Source organism: Hylobates moloch, unplaced genomic scaffold (genome assembly GCF_009828535.3).
Source record: "Hylobates moloch isolate HMO894 unplaced genomic scaffold, HMol_V3 SCAFFOLD_24, whole genome shotgun sequence".
Lineage (NCBI taxonomy): Eukaryota > Metazoa > Chordata > Mammalia > Primates > Hylobatidae > Hylobates > Hylobates moloch.
This window is the reverse complement of record NW_026652299.1, coordinates 5,264,138-5,274,561: the sequence shown is the minus strand read 5'-3', so window position 1 is coordinate 5,274,561 and position 10,424 is coordinate 5,264,138. Positions and strand designations below refer to the sequence as shown.

The following is a 10,424-nucleotide window of genomic DNA, read 5'->3' as shown; positions in this document are numbered from 1 at the left end:
AAAATACCCCCCCAAAATTCCCCCCCAAATCGGCATCTACTCCGCCAGAGAGTTACCATAAGATTTTTTCTTCCTCTTTTATTAAATAACCCCGTCAGCAGCCAAGACCGACCCCGCCCACGGCCCTGCAGCAGCCCTAAGTAGGAACCACGAGACGGAGGCCTTCCCGCCGCCCGAACCGGACACCGGCACCCTGGCTTCCGGCCAGCAGCCGGCAGACAGCGGCGGCCAAGCGACCTCGCTCTGTGGCCAATGAGCTGTTTCTGATTCGAATGATTTTTGTCCCTCGGCGCGTGCCCTTGCTCCCCGCCCCCGACTCCTAGACCCCTGGCCCGGCACTCGCTCTCCTCCTGTCACGAAAGGGTCACGGCCTGTGGCCCTGTGGGCAGCCGTGCCGCGATGAACCCCAGCGCCCCCAGCTACCCCATGGCATCGCTGTACGTGGGGGACCTGCACCCCAACGTGACTGAAGCGATGTTCCAAGAGAAGTTTAGCTCGACCGGGCCACCCTCACCATCCAGGTCTTTAGGGACCGGCTCACCCGCCGCTTCGTGGGTTACGTGTTCGTGAACTTCCTGCAGCCGGCCGACGCGGAGCGTGCTCTGGCCACCATGAACTTGGATGTTATAAAGGGCAAGCCAGTATGAATCCTGTGGTCTCAGCGCGATCTATCACTGCGCAAAAGTGGAGTGGGCAACGTATTCGTTAAAAACCAGGACAAATCCGTTGAAAAAGCACCGTGTGATGCATTTTCTGCTTTTGGTAACTTCCTTTCGTGTAAGGTAGTTTGTGATGAAAATGGTTCCAAGGGCTGTGGATCTGTACACTTTGAGATACAGGAAGCAGCTGAAGGGGCTATTGAAAAAATGGATGGGATGCTGCTGAACGGTCTCAATGTATTTGTTGGATGGTTTAGGTCTCCTGAAGAACAAGAAGCAGAACTTGGAGCTAGGGCAAAAGAGTCCAAAGTTGGACCTGCCTCAAGTGTAAAAGTAATAACTGATGAAGGTGGAAAGTCCGAAGGATTTGGATTTGTAAGCTTTGAAAGGCATGAAGATCCACAGACAGCTATGGATGAGATGAATGGAAAGGAGTTCAGTGGAAATCAAATGTACGTTTGTCTAGCTCAGAAAAAAGTGGAAGGGCAGACAGAACTTAAGTGCAAATTTGAACAGATGAAGCAAGATAAAATCACCAGATACCAGAGTGCTAACGTTTATGTGAAAACTACCATCAGAGTGAACAGGCAACCTACAAAATGGGAGAAAATTTTCGCAACCTACTCATCTGACAAAGGGCTAATATCCACAATCTACAATGAACTCAAACAAATTTACAAGAAAAAAACAAACAACCCCATCAAAAACTGGGCGAAGGACATGAACAGACACTTCTCAAAAGAAGACATTTATGCAGCCAAAAAACACATGAAAAAATGCTCATCATCACTGGCCATCAGAGAAATGCAAATCAAAACCACAGTGAGATACCATCTCACACCAGTTAGAATGGTGATCACTAAAAAGTCAGGAAACAACAGGTGCTGGAGGGGATGTGGAGAAATAGGAACACTTTTACACTGTTAGGGGACTGTAAACTAGTTCAACCATTGTGGAAGTCAGTGTGGCGATTCCTCAGGGATCTAGAACTAGAAATACCATTTGACCCAGCCATCCCATTACTGGGTATATACCCAAAGGACTATAAATCATGCTGCCATAAAGACACATGCACACGTATGTTTATTGCAGCACTATCCACAATAGCAAAGACTTGGAACCAACCCAAATGTCCATCAACGATCTGGATTAAGAAATATACACCATGGAACACTATGCAGCCATAAAAAATGATGAGTTCATGTCCTTTGTAGGGACATGGATGAAACTGGAAACCATCATTCTCAGTAAACTATTGCAAGGACAAAAAAACCAAACACCGCATGTTCTCACTCATAGGTGGGAATTGAACAATGAGAACACATGGTCACAGGAAGGGGAACATCACACTCCGGGGCCTGTTGTGGGGTGGGGGGAGGGGGGAGGGACAGCATTAGGAGATATACCTAATGCTAAATGACCAGTTACTGGGTGCAGCACACCAACATGGCACATGGATACATATGTAACAAACTTGCACATTGTACACATGTACCCTAAAACTTAAAGTATAATAATAATAATTAAAAAAAAAGAAAAATCTTGATGAGAGTATTGATGATGAATGTCTCCAGAAAGAATTTTCTCCATTTGGTATAATCAATAGTGCAAATGTTATGATGGAGGGTGGTTGCAGCAAAAGGTTTGGCTTTGTATGTTTCTCATCCCCAGAAGAAGTAGCTAAAGCAGTTACAGCAATGAACAGTAAAATTGCGGCCAGCAAGCCATCGTATGTAGCTTTAGCTCAGTGCAAAGAAGAGCGCCTGGCTCACCTCACTAACCAATATATGCAGAAGACGGCAAGTGTACTAGCTGTGCCCCACCCTGTAATCAACCCCTACCAGCCAGCACCTTCTACATGTTACTTCATGGCAGCTGTCCCCACAGACCCAGACCGTGCTGCATACTATCCTCCTGGCCAATTGCTCAACTAAGACCAAGTCCTCCCTGGGCTGCTCAGAGTGTCAGACCTTATCCATTCCAAATATGACCTGTGCTATCTGCTCAGCTGCTCGTAACCACCACTCTGAGACCAGCTTCTTCACAGGTTCCACCAGTCATGTCCACACAGTGTGTTGCTAACTCATCAGTACAGACAATTAGTCCATGTTCTGTAGCTGCTGCTGCTGGCTCCATTCCTGCGGTCCACATCATTCTACAGTACAAATGTGCCTCAGGAATTCTCATTCCTCAGCAACATCTTAATGCACATCCACAGGTTACCAGGAAGCAGCTTGCTGTTCATGTCCAAGGTCAAAAACTTTTGACTGCTTCCATGTTGGCATCTGCCCCTCTCCAGAAGCAGAAGCAGATATTGGGTGAACGACTCTTTCCTCTTATTCAAGCCACGCACCCTACTCTTGCTGGTAAAATCACTGGCATGTTATTGGAGCTTGATAATTTAAAACTTCTTCATATGCTTGACTCTCCGGAGTCTCTGAAGCTGTAGTTGTACTACAAGCGTACCATGCGAAAGAGGCTCCAGAAAGCAGTTAACAGTGCTACTGGTGTACCAACTGCTTAAAATTGATCAGGGACCACCAAAAAAAAAAAAAGGTGTTTCAACAAAGAAAAACATCTAAACATCAAAAAACTAAATATTATGGAAAAAATTACAAAATATAAACAAAAAAGGAAAGCAAACTTTGAACCTTATGTACTGAGGAAATACCAAGTCTAGCAAACTTACTTATTGATTTGAAAATAACAAAAAAAAAAGGAAAATTTAAAAACAAGCCAGGCGTAGTGGCTCACGCATGTAATCCCAGCACTTTGGGAGGCTGGGGTGGATCGCCTGAGGTCAGGAGTTCGAGACCAGCCTGGCCAACGTAGTGCAACCTCATCTCTACTAAAAATGCAAAAAATTAGCTGGGCGTGGTGAGGCGCCTGTAATCCCAGCTACTAGGGAGGCTGAGGCAGGAGAATTGCTTGAACCTGGGAGGCGGAGGTTGCAGTGAGCCAAGATCGTGCCATTGCACTCCACCTGGGCAACGAGAGCAAAAAAACTCCATCTCAAAAAAAAAAAATTAAAAACAAATTAATGTTTTATAGATCCTGGGAAAAAGAATTTTCAGCAAAGTATGAAAATTTAAAGCATTCCTTTAATTTTTTAACTCTTAACTGTGGAAAAGCTCAGAATGTCAGTTATGTTTTAAATAACAGAATTGATAACTAAACAAGGAAATATAACTTGGATCATGAAATTCTTGGTTTAATAAAAATTCTTTAAATGGTTAAAAAAAGCCTGAATAGGCTCAAAAACATAAGGTGACTATGCAGCGTAGGTACACATCAAAGGAGGATGTGGCTGGGTGTAGTGGCTCATGCCCGTAATTCCGTCACTTTGGGAGGCTGAGGTGGGTGGATCACGAGGTCAGGAGTTCAAGACCAGCCTGGCCAACATAGTGAAACCCCATCTCTACTAAAAATACAAAAAATTAGCCAGGCGTGGCGGCAGGTGCCTGTAATCCCAGCTATTCGGGAGGCTGAGCCGGCTACCCGGGAGGCAGAAGTTGCAGTGAGCCAAGATCATGCCACTGCACTCCAGCCTGGGCAACAGTGCGAGACTCCGTCTCAAAAACAAACAAACAACAAAAAAAGAGAGATGTGTATGCATTAATACTAATATGTGAATCAAACGATTAGTCTAATTTTTTCCAAAGTGATTACTTATTTAACCTATTCAACCATTTTGTTTGTTTCAAACCTTAATAGGAATATAAACACAATCTAACTCTCAAACAGCTTAAGTCTAAAATCTCTGCACCTTTATCTAGCAAGTGCTATGTTGTATAGCTTTCTTCACTGTCACATCACAGCTATGATTTTGTAAAGCATTTATTTTTACATCATTGGGATTTGTAGCTATTAGAATATCAAAGCTATAGGAATATTTCAAATATTCCAAATATAAAAACAAATTTGATTTCAAGGTTTTACACATTTAAATGCCTGAAAATAAGGCATATAATAAAGAGCCTGGTAGACTGTTTACTCTGATAATATCACTGAAAATGGCTATACAATATGATGGAAACACTGAAAAATTACCTTTGAGAAGGATGCAGAATCCGTTTTCTTTGTAAACTGACCCTGAAGATGTGTCAAAACATTTGTAATATCCACAATAAAGAGTCAACAGCATGACTGGGAGATTTCTTGGGCCTGAAATAAAATATTCATTTTAGTAATTCTTCTTATTTAATGTGGTAAGGTGAAAAACTGATATAGTCTATTTTTCTTTAGGTATCCCTATTAATATCCACTTCTAAACTTTCAAAAAGCATAACTAAACAATGCAAAAAATATTTGTGATTGCCAGAGTAGCACAAGGGAACAGCAAAGACCTCTCAGCCATGAAAGAAGGAAACAAATGGGTTAATTTTTTCAATGCTTAAAAAGAATCCATCTCAACCATGTCAGTAGTCCATCTGATTTGATTTTCTTCTAACTTAAGCTAAAGTACAGGTTATTCTCACACCTCGGTAAGAATGTAAGGTATTAGAAGACGAGTCCTGTAAGATAAAAATGTCAATAATATATTTATTTTTTGCAGTAAGATGCAGCCTTTTGCCGTCCAGTAATTCAGTTAGGAAAATGGAATATGCTACTCTGGTTTTTTGAACTTCTTTCCAAGTTTCTAAGAGGTTATTGTTCTAGCCTAGCAGTTATTATTACTCAAAAAATACTAAACTTTTTTTGTTTCTATGATGTATTTATTCTATTAATTTTTACTAAGTATTAAGTACGTATTATCAAAAATGATGCATTCTTTAACCTTTCTTGGAAATCAATATTTGGAAAGATAGGCTGGTAGAATTGTTACTAAAATATGTAGGCAATTAATTCCTCATAGGGATAAAATATCTTCCAACAATTAGTAGTTATTATATCCCATTACCAATCTTATTCCATTATGACAGTCAAAAGTTTGTTTCCTAGTCAAAAAAGCGCTTCATTTATCAGCACTTATGTATTCTGTGTGTTTCAAAGACTTTGGTAGTTGTCTCCTTGTAATATTTCAGCTTTTAAGCTGCTTCCTTGCCTCACTGAGCTCACATAAGATACATCTGAAAGCTTTAGTACAAATTTACTTCGAATAAACTCTTCAATTCATTTTCATGGCACCAAAAAGACAGCTTTAATAACTGCAATGACAAATAAACTGGAAATCATTCCAGGCCTTTTCACTTAACTGACAAGTAGAACACTCTCATAATGAGCCGCAGGTTTTACGTTTTCTCTTTGACCATAATAGCTTCATTTAAGAGTGTCAGACCCTGACACTTCATCATTTATCTACATTATTTCTCATCTTCTTTCAAATAAATTATGGAATACTAGACTGAGCACATAAAAACAAAGTGACTTGTTATCAGTAAACAGTAAGATAAATTGTCCAGAAGTTCCTCATTTAGTTCCTTTTAAATTTAAGGGCAAGTTATTGGGTGCACCTTTTTTAACTTCCCACGTTTGCATTTTTACAACCATCTTATTTCTCTTGCCACTGGCTTCTGTGCACTCATCCAGAGCCTGATGTGGAAGGCATAAAGTAATCCCATTATCCCAAGGTTGGCCGATGAAGTACAAAGAGGCAGAAGGGGAGAAAATCAAATAAACAACTTTGAGAGAGATTTCTCCACATCTATAAAACCCCCCATCCATAATACATCTTGTCATACTAGAAAATGTGACACTTCCAAAGTAATGAACAGTGCAACTGTAACTGTTTTAGCCCTTAGAAATACAGCACTGACTTTAAATGGATGGGTGAATGCCATCTCCTCTCATTGAATCTTTTTTTTTCACCTTATGGAACTGGAGTAAATCAAATAAAATCCCTATCGGATTGTATTTCTTTTTGAAACTGTTGACCAAGTTTATGGAGATCCTCACCTCTCTTCCTTCTTACATATTGGTTTAGTATTAATTTCAAAGGACTTAAAGAATCAGATCAGATTAATGCAAATATCAGTATTTTAGAAACACTAAAATGTGTTTGTGTGTGTGGTAATACATATTAAAGTCTTATTTATATGCTAAATGTATCAATGAAAGATGTATAATGTAGATAGTCATAGGCTGATTGTATATTAACAACTTTTCATTGACTTGAGTTATTCTGGAATTAAGCCTTAAGATACTGTTGTTTTGTTTTGCTTTTCCTAGGTATTACAATCAGTTTGATCATAATATCTCACAGATTTAGCAACAACGTAACATGGAAATTTAAACACTGGTAACTTAGTAATGTTTTATAGATGTCCTACTCAGTGCAAAATTCCGATATAGGGAAATACAAGAAAAGGCTATATGGCATTACCCAACCTCGAAGTTCTCTGCAAATAGGTTTACTTACCTAATTTTGGGATGCTATTTAGCTTCTGAGATTCTATAGTGGTGAGAGTAATTTAAGGTGTGAATAATTTATATGCCTCTATATTTATATTTTGAGGAACTTTTCCAAGTTTTAGTTCCTGAGAAGTTGGTGTAATAATATGCTATTTTGGCTCCTTCTTCTAACCCAAACATAAAGATATTTCAGAAAGAGATGTTGATGAATTTCTCAGCCAGCAGATATCATAGAAATGTTGGTGGATGTGTGGGGGCAAAAAGAAGATGGCTAGGGCTGTATGAGAATGAGAGAGTGTTGGGAGGTGGAGGTCGAGGTGGAAGGAATGCAAGGCAGAAGAACTTGGAGTATAAACAGTCTGGGGCATGCCAGTTTAGGTAGTCATACATTTTGGTGGAAATGTGCCTTTTTCCTTCCTCTATTTTGTACCCTTGCAGGAATAGTCGGCCTAGGAGACGGGGAGAAAAGAAATATCTCTTTAAAAGACAGTTTCTGAGTAAATGTGCAGATTATCTCATAAAAGCTCTTTATGCTATGGCATGTCTCCTGTCCCCTAAAGTCACCAAGAAAGACAAAGGCCAGGACAAAAATTATCATCCCATCCCCAAGTATACAACCCAGTAAAGGTGACTAACTCCCAAAGACAATACAAATTCACAAGGGAAAATAAAAAGACAAATATAAGACAAAGACACCAATCTGCAAACCTATAGGCTGAAGACAACAAACTGCAAACCTACAAATTAACTTTAAAATGAGTATGCTAAATATCTTCAAATAAGCAAAATAAAATATTGTACACTTTGTTTATTGAAACAGAAACAATAATAAAATATAGCAACAACGCCAACTAGTAGTTCTGGGTGTGAAAACATCACAGAAAAGAGAACTCAGTATATGGTTCACATACACGCAGCTGAAAAATTAGCAAGAGAAATGGAAAATAAGACAACGCAGTTTATTGAGAAGGATTACAAAGGGAGAATGCTAATAAAGGAATGCAGAATGAAGGGGAAGGGTTAAGTTACATATCCAAAAAATGCAAACAGATTAAAAAAGAAATGACTGGAAAAATTTAATGAATTACTGATGCGGAGTTTAACAATTAAATAAAATTATGAGAACTCAGATACAAAGGATTTATGGCAAGTCAAGCAGGACAATAATAAAAAAGACTGATACCTAGAAATGCAGTGAAATCTAAGAATTACAAAAACATAAAGACAATTTTAAAGGCCACCAAGGAGAAAAAAAAATAGATCTTCTGTAATAAACTGAGAAACAGATAGTCATTATGCTTCTCAACATCTACAGATAATGTACCAAGTAGCAGAGCAGTAATATTTTCAGCATCATAAAGAAAAAGAAATTCAAACTATATAGTTATATATATAGTTAAACTACCGTTTAAATGAGCAAAGCCCAATAAAGATATTCTCAAGCACATTTCTTGGTAAGTTTCATTACACAAAGAACCTCTTTGATAGTACCATTGGGTATAAAAAGATAAATATATTTAGGTGGTTTCTATCAGCAGAAAAGAGAGTATTTAAAACTATGATAAATAATAAATAATATCAAACATGTAAATCCCCAAAGTTGGTCTTATCATTATCTCTATTTTATGGAATACAAAATTGAAGCAAATAAATTTCACACACATAGGAAATAAAAATGCCAGGATTTGAACCAGTAGTTTAGCTCCAGAGCTTGCATTCATACTTGCTACAAACAATATGCATACACACACACAAACACATACATAAAACAATTCAGAGTGAAAATTCAGAACTCCAGAACTGCTGTGTCATCGAACTCTAGTGAGCACCATTCACATGGAATATATTGTAATAACAGGGACCATCCTTCAGTTCGTAGTTTCTGTAAAGGGCACCTTCTGGGGCTGTGCAATATAACGGCTCCATTTTTATTAGAACACTCTAATTGGCTACTTCTATTTAAAAAACAACAACAGCTAACTGTAAAACTCATACTTCCACATATGAACACATACCCCAAATTTATAGAATTAAAAACAGTGTAAAATTGGTTCAGTAATAAACATTTAAATTAGAATAGAATGGAAAGGTAAGGGACACACATACATACATGGGCGCTTGGCATATGAGAGAAGTGGCACAATAAACCAGCAGAAGAAGTATGCACAACTTAGACAGAAAATGTTGAGAAAATGGTTTACTATTTGGATACAATTAAGATATATCACAGTTACACTGTACACAATGGTGAATTATGATAGCTAAAATGTCAAAGTTAGGTAAAGAAGGACTTCTGAGTAAGACCCCAAAATTACAAACAATAGATAAAGTTGAATGCCATAGGAACATCTGTGTTGAACAGTAGATACTGCAGATAAGGTTAATATGTGAGTAATGTATTCAGAGACAAAAGCGGGCAAAGAATTAATGCTTGCAATTCAAGTACGTTTGCAAATCAACTAGGAAAATTGTTGAAACTTAATGGGAAAATGAACAGAAACATTGATGAACAATTTATACAAGGGACAACTAACAAACATCAAAATCATTCAGAATCAAATGGAATAGTTATTTCCCTAGCAAAATTTCCTGTATAAAAAAGGTCAAAATTTGAAATAAATACTCTCACCCACATTTAATCATTTTCCTATTTATTATCTAAATTATATTCTGAGGAACAACAGCTGGACTCAATTTTACTATGAATTCTTCAGAAAAAACTGATATCTAAAACACTCAAAATATAATATCTGTAGTCCATAGCCAAAATTTAAAAAAGGAAAAATATGTGAATATGAATATATGTACTTATAATAATGGTTACGACTGATTTATAAGAATCAAGGAAACCAATGAAAAATGGAAGCAAATTTATATGCTGTGATACACTTACAACTCAATGTTTAAAAATGTGCAAAATCTATTTAAACAGAGTTAGTGCCCAGGTGCAGTGGCTCATGCCTGTAATCCTAGCACTCTGGGAGGCTGAGGCGAGCGGATCACTTGAGTTCAGGAGTTAGAGACCAGCCTGGCCAACATGGTGAAACGCAGTCTCTACTAAAAATACAAAAATTAGACAGGCATGGTGGTGCACACCTGTCGTCCCAGCTACTTGGGAGGCTGAAGCAGGAGAATTGTTTGAACTCGAGGTGGAGGTTGCAATGAGCTGAGATTGTGTCACTGCTCTCCAGCCTGGGCAACAGAGTGGGGCTCTGTTTCAAACAAACAAACAAACAAAAAACAGGGTTAGCAATGCTACCTATAACATTTTTTTGATGTTAGGGTTCATGTATTTATGTTTTCCACCCAAAAAATAATGACTGGCCCTTAGTATTTAAAATAGATGTATAATTAACTAAACGTCCTCCTAAACCAGCATCTTAGATGAATTATTACTGTAATTATATAAAGAAT

The 10,424-nt window shown here is 38.3% G+C and overlaps 1 pseudogene; it reads left to right on the top strand.

Annotated features, from left to right (window-relative positions):
• The first annotated feature begins 399 nt into the window (after positions 1-399).
• On the top strand, positions 400-3,108 carry LOC116463026 (polyadenylate-binding protein 1-like; annotated as a pseudogene).
• Positions 3,109-10,424: the final 7,316 nt, after the last annotated feature.